The sequence below is a fragment of the Narcine bancroftii genome, chromosome 12 (assembly GCF_036971445.1).
Source record: "Narcine bancroftii isolate sNarBan1 chromosome 12, sNarBan1.hap1, whole genome shotgun sequence".
NCBI lineage: Eukaryota > Metazoa > Chordata > Chondrichthyes > Torpediniformes > Narcinidae > Narcine > Narcine bancroftii.
This window is the reverse complement of record NC_091480.1, coordinates 11579989-11587807: the sequence shown is the minus strand read 5'-3', so window position 1 is coordinate 11587807 and position 7819 is coordinate 11579989. Positions and strand designations below refer to the sequence as shown.

General features: G+C 47.5%; 1 non-coding gene across 1 annotated transcript; it reads left to right on the top strand.

The window, feature by feature from the left end:
- Positions 1-2460: 2460 nt before the first annotated feature.
- trnat-cgu (transfer RNA threonine (anticodon CGU)) lies at positions 2461-2532 on the top strand. Its single transcript has one exon. It is a non-coding gene; the product is annotated as a tRNA-Thr (tRNA).
- Positions 2533-7819: the final 5287 nt, after the last annotated feature.

Below are 7819 nucleotides of genomic sequence, written 5' to 3'. Positions count from 1 at the left end.
CTCATCTGCTCGCAGAACGCTCGTTATCAAACCAAGACCAGAAGACCAGAAATGTTCAGCAGATCACCTGTCATCTACGGGGAGAAGGAGATGATATTTCTGATCAAGGATCTCTATTTCCTTTCTGAGTGAAGAGGGCAAGTGGTGGGGGTCCTTGAGGCTGCTTTCAGATATAAGTATATATGTTCGCATGAAATGAATTGTGAGCATTCTATTTGTCACATAACTCATCTTAAAAATTATGTCTGCATTATGTGAAAGGAGACAGAAGGAAAAGGGAAGAGAGAGAAAGAGAGAAGTAGGAGACAGGGAGAAGAAAATGGGGGAAGTGGTTTAATGGAAACGGGATAAGTCGATATTAATGCCATCTGGTTGGAGGGTCCCCATCAATTGTTCCTCCAATTTGCAGGTGGTCTCAGTCTGGCACTGCATGAGCCCACAGACAGACATGTCAGCAAAGAATAGGATGGGGAATTGAAATGGATTGCCACTGGGAGATCCACGAATTTGCGGAGGACAGAGCCCAGGTGCTCAACAAATGATCTCCCAGTCTGCACCCAGTCTCTCCGATGTAGAGGAGTCCACAAGATACCTACCTTCTCTTTGCTTATACCTTGAAGAAGGGCTCATTCCTGAAATGTCAGTAATATATATTACCTCCTATTGACGCTGTGAGACCGGTAGAGTTTCTCCAGCATTTCTGTGTGTTTATATCCTGTGAAGTCTCCTCTGTTCCCCCTGCAGTGCAATATTGTTCTCTCTATAGAGGGGTGACCAAAACTGCACACATTTTTTACGCACCAGCTGATGGAGGCAACTATCCTGAGTGCTTTCTTTGCCACCCAAAATACCCGTGCTGCCACCTTCAGCGATCGATGCATTTGTACATTTTATTCTTCAATATTTCTTTGGGTTCTATCAATCATGGTACATGGCCAAACCTTACTTAAATCTTCCCTCCTCTCCCCCTTTATGCACCTTCTCACACCAGGATTCCGATCTCCTTTTTCAAGTGGATATACTTGGAAGTGCAAAGTTGTGAGAAGGGATTACATAAATGGGGTCTTTATGTGGAGTTTAGAAAAATGAGAGGTGACCTCATTTGAAACAAACAATTTTGAAGGCTGAACATGCAAGGTACACAGACAATAACCTCTTTCAGGTGGCCAGAATACTGAACTGTAAAGCTGCCTATGTTACCCCAATGCAGCTGTTGAGTGGCCACCTGAAAGTAGAGAACCCTACCAGGAGGAGCACCCTCCTCCTGTAGGTATATTCTCCAGCTCGGAGAATCCCCCGTTGCACCTGAAAGCAGCAGTGGGACTACAGTCACGGTCCACAGGAGCCGGCGTTTGCTCAAACATGGCTCACCTTCAGCTGGCATGTTCAGGTGAAAGAAAGGCGTCTTCTCCGCGGCCACCTGAACGTCCCAGCTGCTCTTCCCTAGCCGCGTCTACCGGCGCATTATCTGCGTCCAAGCACCTGAAAGCGGCTAATGCTTCCTCTGGCTAAGGTGTTTTGATTAGGAATCACCCTCTCAAAACACTTACTGAATGGAGGAGAAAGTTCTGCGCTCGGTGGGGGGGTGCATGTTTGGAATTCCCAGTGACCCAGCTAAACATGAAGGTTCCATTATTGTAACATACATGAAATTCATTCATTTTTGTCTACTGTAAGGTGGACAGAGTCGCCACCTTTGTCCAGCGCCCCTCACAGAAACCTACAGCACCTGCCGGTCTCCCCCTCCAAGGATTATTCATAGCGGAGGTCAATAGGTTTCTGGACATTAGTCATCAAGGGATATTGAGATACTGACTAGTCCTGCGCCTGCTTATCTTCTGAGATTCAGGCTATTAGGTGCTTTCGGGGGTGGGGTGGGGGGGGGGGGATCATTCATAGTGGAGGTCAATAGGTTTCTGGACATTCATCATCAAGGGAGATTGAGATATGTCAGGAAAGTAGTGTTGTGGGAGAAGGTCATCCACCAACTCGTTTAATAGCAGTGCAAGCTTGTGAGTCCCAAGGACATGGTCCTGCTGCTCTTTCTTCTGTGGGGTTGGTTTTTTTTTAAAGTGCATCAAGAAAGTTTTGCATTTAAAGCCTATTGGATGCATGGGAAGGACTTTGAGGGAAAAAAAATGGTTGTGTTGGACTGGAGAGGATGACTGAACCCCCCCTCACCCCCTCCTGTTCTGCCTTCTAGTTCATGTTGGGGGTTGGAAGAGAGGTGGCATGTCATTGACAACAAGGATGAGGCTTGCACCAAAAGTGGGGCTGAAACCTCAGTTCCTGCACTGAACAGACAGGATAAACAAGATCTCCTTCCTGATGTGTGGCTATTATTCATGGGAGCTCCTAGGCGCATGCCCAGTAACTCAGTGAATAAATTTGCACCCTAGAGGTGACGTTTCGCACTGCGCTCTGGAAAGAAGTGAGACGCTCTAATTTTTTTAAAGCGCAGGCGCGGTGGCCAAGTGGTAAGGCGTCGGTCTCGTAAACCGAAGATCGCGGGTTCGAACCCCGTCCGTGCCTGAGGACTCACCAGCGATCATTTTAAAGCCCAGCAAAGTTGCTGCAGCGTCCGCCCGTTGTGGGGGTCGCCTCCGGAGCGTGGAATTAAATTGATTTTTAGTCTCACGGCAGATCATAAACTCGGGCATCCGGACGAGTGAAGAATTCAACTATTGCCAATCCGGCCCAACGCTAATTAGACAAGTTTATCGTTTCGAGAGAGAGAGAGAAGCCAAGTTCTCCAAACTTTTGAAAGTTTCCCAACTTGTGATTTGGCTTTTAAACTTTCCTCTTTGTTTGACTAATCACACAAAGTACTAATTTATTGACTTCAGAGAGTAGAAAATATTCGAGGTGGGGTTGAACGATGAACATGAGCCATGAAAACCTCCTGATCCGATCTGGGACTGGGACAGGGGCTGAGCGGGATGTGCTGGTCAACATAGAGATTTGAATATTCTCCGCCACTTCATGAAAGTGATCTGGAATTCCTTCACAAAACGTGTTCCGCTGGCACATTATCGAATGACTTGGGGTGGAGCTTCGGACAAAACATTCTTGGGAGCACCTTTTGCACTGTGCAATTCTCCTTTGTGCAAGTCGATGTTTCACCGTTTTTAAAAGAAATCTTTCTCGGGACCATTGGCTCTGCTCGTGGTGATCTGTCAGTTCAGGTGGGCACCCTCAGAGAGGGTCGAAAGCGCGCGCCAGCCCTGCTAAACTTTGGCAATTGGAACTTCGAGCCACCGGTCTGAAGCTGTTGGAGACCGCATTCGACGCACCTGAACGACTGAGCTCTGCAAGGCTAGAAATATTTTTCAACGCTGGAGGAACTCAGCAGGTCAAACGGGGTAAAGGTCCCTCACCAGCGATGAGGACCAAGTGTGGGTAGGCTCCCGGAACGAACTGGGGTGGGGGGTGGGGGGGGAGGGACGGGACACACTCCCCACAGGCGGGAGGCAATCGGTGGATAAGGGAGGGAGGGCGAACAGGAGCAGGAGAGCAAACAGGAGCAGGAGGGCAAGCAGGAGCAGGAGGGCAAACAGGAGCAGGAGGGCAAGCAGGAGCAGGAGGGCAAGCAGGAGCAGGAGGGCAAGCAGGAGCAGGAAGGCAAGCAGGAGGGCAAACAGGAGCAGGAGGGCAAGCAGGAGCAGGAGGGCAAGCAGGAGCAAGAGGGCAAACAAACAGGAGCAGGAGGGCAAGCAGGAGCAGGAGGGCAAACAGGAGCAGGAGGGCAAACAGGAGCAGGAGGGCAAGCAGGAGCAGGAGGGCAAGCAGGAGCAGGAGGGCAAGCAAACAGGAGCAGGAGGGCAAACAAACAGGAGCAGGAGGGCAAGCAGGAGCAGGAGGGCAAACAGGAGCAGGAGGGCAAGCAGGAGCAGGAGGGCAAGCAGGAGCAGGAGGGCAAGCAGGAGCAGGAGGGCAAGCAGGAGCAGGAGGGCAAGCAGGAGCAGGAGGGCAAGCAGGAGCAGGAGGGCAAGCAGGAGCAGGAGGGCAAGCAAGAGCAGGAGGGCAAGCAGGAGCAGGAGGGCAAACAGGAGCAGGAGGGTCGGCTCTGTGAATGCAGAGGGAAGGGTTTGGGGAGCAAGAGGAAAGAAGCCCGAGACAAAGGGAAGGGATGGAGAACGGAGGGTCGGCGAGCAAAAACCGAAGAAGTCGATGTTAGTGCCATTGGGTTGGAGAGTGCCCAGACGGGAAATTGTTCCTCCATATTACAGGTGGTAGAAATAGATCCTTTAATTTCAGAAAGTAGACACTACACTGCATCTGACCGCCACGAAGAAGTAAGCGAAAACTAGTATTTTTTGCTTAAATGCGAAAATATTACATGCAGTCCTATAGAACATACACTCTTATATTTCTAAATCTCCAATCCAGTGCATTAAATTAAATTTTGGCATAGCACTTTCCAATTTTTAACTTTATTTCTGTTTTTTTCGCATGTGATTTATTAAATTTTTAATATTCGTCCATGCAGTTTTTTTTTCCTTGCGCTTAACTGGAGTCGTGCATAGAAATGGACCCTTTGGCTCTTCCTATCCATGCAGATGGACTTATCCTATTGACCAGCATTTAGTCTGTAACCTTCAATGCAGAGTCAATTCAAGCGCTTGAGCCCTTCTTACTGTTGCACTTTTTAAAATCCTCTCTGTATTGCACAGTTAGTTTGTTTACCTTTATTTGTCTACATGTATAAGTTGAGGATATTTTTTTTCGCCCTCAGGAAAAAGAATCTCAGTGTTGTATGTGATGTCATGTATGTACTCTGACAATAAATCTGAAATCTATGTTGTGTGAATTTCTGCCAGAAACCCTTCTGAAGTTACAATACACAATGAACTCCACTATCTACAGGAAGTGAAGGGTAACCAACGTATAGGGCCTTGACTCTTCCTCAGGTTTGGAGGCTTATGTGACCCGTTGAGGTTCTCCAGCATATTTCTGTATTGCACTTAACCCCAGGATCTCGTTTAACCCCTCTGAAGCTGTATGTTCCAGATTCCAACCACCCTCTGGGTGAGAAACATTATTTATATCCTTTCCAAACCTTTTATTCTTCACTTTAAACCCAAGCCTTCTGTTTATAGATACCTCTGTAGAAGGGGACAGTTTACTTCTGAGTGTTAGAGATTTTCCCCTCATCATGAGGTACAGTTCCTCCTTCTTCATGGAAAATATATCCAGCATATCCAATGTCTCCCAGTAACTGAGGCAATCCATCCCAGCAATATCATGGTGAATTTCCTCTGTATTCTTCCCAGAAGTCATATGGGGAGCATAGTTGGCGTAGTGGTTAGTGCAATGCTGTTACAGTGTCAAATCCCGCACTGTCTGTAAGTGTTGGTATGTTCTCCCCGTGTCTGCGTGGATTTTCCCCGGGGGCTCCGGTTTCCTCCCATCGTTCAAAACGTATCGGGCTGTAGGTTAATTAGGGCTCGTGTAGGTTAATTAGGGCTCGTGTAGGTTAATCAGGGCTCGTGGGCTGAAATTCCCTGTTACCATGCTGAATGTCTAAATTAAATTAAAATAAAACAAACTGTGGGATGAACCCAGAAAATCGGACAGGGAAATGGACAGTCAATGTAATGGGTTGAAACCCCACTTCAAGACTCTGAGGGCAGTTTTAAAGCAAGGGGGGAAAGGACAGTTGGTGATGAGTAGACCAGAAGGGAGACGTGAAGAATGATGGACTGATGAAGCTAGGTGGGGTAGAGTTGGGAGACAGAGGTAGAAGAATAATAGGTGGAAGTAAATGGGGATGAAGGGCAAGGGGAGCCAGGAGAGTGGGGGAGGAGAGCAAAGGTGGTGAAAGGAAGGTGATTGGTGGAAGCAAGGGAAGGAGAGAAGGTGGCTGGATGGAAAGAGAAAGGGTGCGGGTGATGGGCAGATAGAGGTGAGGAAGGATCAAGGAAAAGAGTAAAAAAGGGGGCTGGGTTCGGGCTGAAAGAAGGGTGTGTGTGAGAGGACCTGAATGGATGGGAAGGAAAGAGAAAGGGGTAGAAAGGGAGCAAGTTACTTGAAATTGGAGCAGTGGAGGATGAGTGGAGACCCGATAGAGGTGTATAAGATGATGGGAGCCATTGATCGTGGGGGTAGTCAGAGGCTTTTTTCCCAGGGCTTAAGGTGATGGGGACTGGGTTCAGAAGGGAGGTCAAGGGTCAGGTTTTTTTTCCCGCAGAGTTGTGGGTGCACGGAATGGGAAGCCGGTAGTGAAGGCGGATATGATAGGGACTTTTAAGAGACTTTTGGATAGGTACATGGGGCTTAGTAAAATAGAGGGCTATGGGTAAGCCCAGAAATTTCTAAGGTTGGGACATGTCATGCACAACTTTGTGGGCCGAAGGGCCTGTATTGTGCTGTAGGTTTTCTATGTTTCTGTCATCTCTTCTCACTGGTTTTTGATTGGGTCATGGGTCATTCGTCAGAGGGAATTACGTTTCACTGTATTCTCATGGCAACTAATGGAGAAAGTATAATGAATCACCAAGATTCATGCAGAACGACTAAAATCCATGCAGCTTGTTTAATCCACACACTTCATACACCCTACGCACATGTGCATATGTTAAGCATATAATACACTTGCTCTCTCTTTTCTGGAAAGGAAAGATTCATGCAGTCATATTATTGATGGATTTGTAAACTGTCTGTGGTTTTACTGAGTAGCTTTGATATTCTCACTTGAGTCGTTGGCTCCAGTCAGTCGAATCTTGTATTGTTACAGGTCGCATTCTCCTTCGATCAATTTATGGAATATACTCTTAACCTCATCCCTCTTCAATATTTTATGGTATGGCACTTTCAAGAATTTAGTGATTTTTATGGACAGTTTGAAATTTATCTTCTATTATCACAATATATCCCTTTGTGGTAAACCACTGTATGTATATATTTATCTGTTGGGGCACACGCATTGGCCAACTGTACCTGTGGCTCCTCTTACAAGCTCCTGAATAAGGGTGACTGTTCCACAGCCCTTTCCCCAGTGCAGGACAGTCGAGCAGTATGGGTTCTATAACAAATAAAAGCCCTTCAGTTTGCTCAAATTCAGACTTTTGGAGACATTATTTGCATCAATTTTATTTGCTATAATGGAGCAGATCCTGAAGCCAGAGAAGGTGGAAATCAACCTACAATCACCGGAGGCATCTACCAACTCTGTTTTGAGGAATTCCTACAGGCATTTCAGCCATCAGGTGGTCAGAGACCAACAAATTACAGGTACTGCACTCCTGAGTCAGCACCCTGGTGTACTGGATGATCAGTACCTGTGAAAGATTAATGGCCGGCATCTCCTGGTGACCCAAAAACAATGACCCGTGGAGTCAAACGCTGAGTACCTCCGGGCCCTATGAACTTGGAAGGGCCTGTGAATGTAAGGCCGTGACGACTACAGAGTACACGGAGGACCTTATCAGGGATGCCTATGTTCAGTCAAATTACATCCACCAAAGATTATTGGGGCAAGGGGAGCTCAGCCTGTGGAGAGCAGTCATGCTGGCAGGTACGCTGGAGATGGCCCTTCAGAATACGAAGGGCAACTCAGCCGACAATGCAGCCGCCTCATGTTTGCCCCAGGCACCACCATCTTGGGACAGGGCCTTTATTCAGGTGGAGGTGCAGCAGCTACTTAATGAGGGGATCATTGAAGCCAGCACGAGAGCACGTGGTGGTCGTGAGGAACAGGGAGAAGAACAGGATGGTCATCAACTACAGACACACCATTAATAGATTAACACTAGATGCGTACCCCCTCCCCTGTGTATTTGATATGGTGAACCAAATCACACAGCATCGGGTCTTTTCT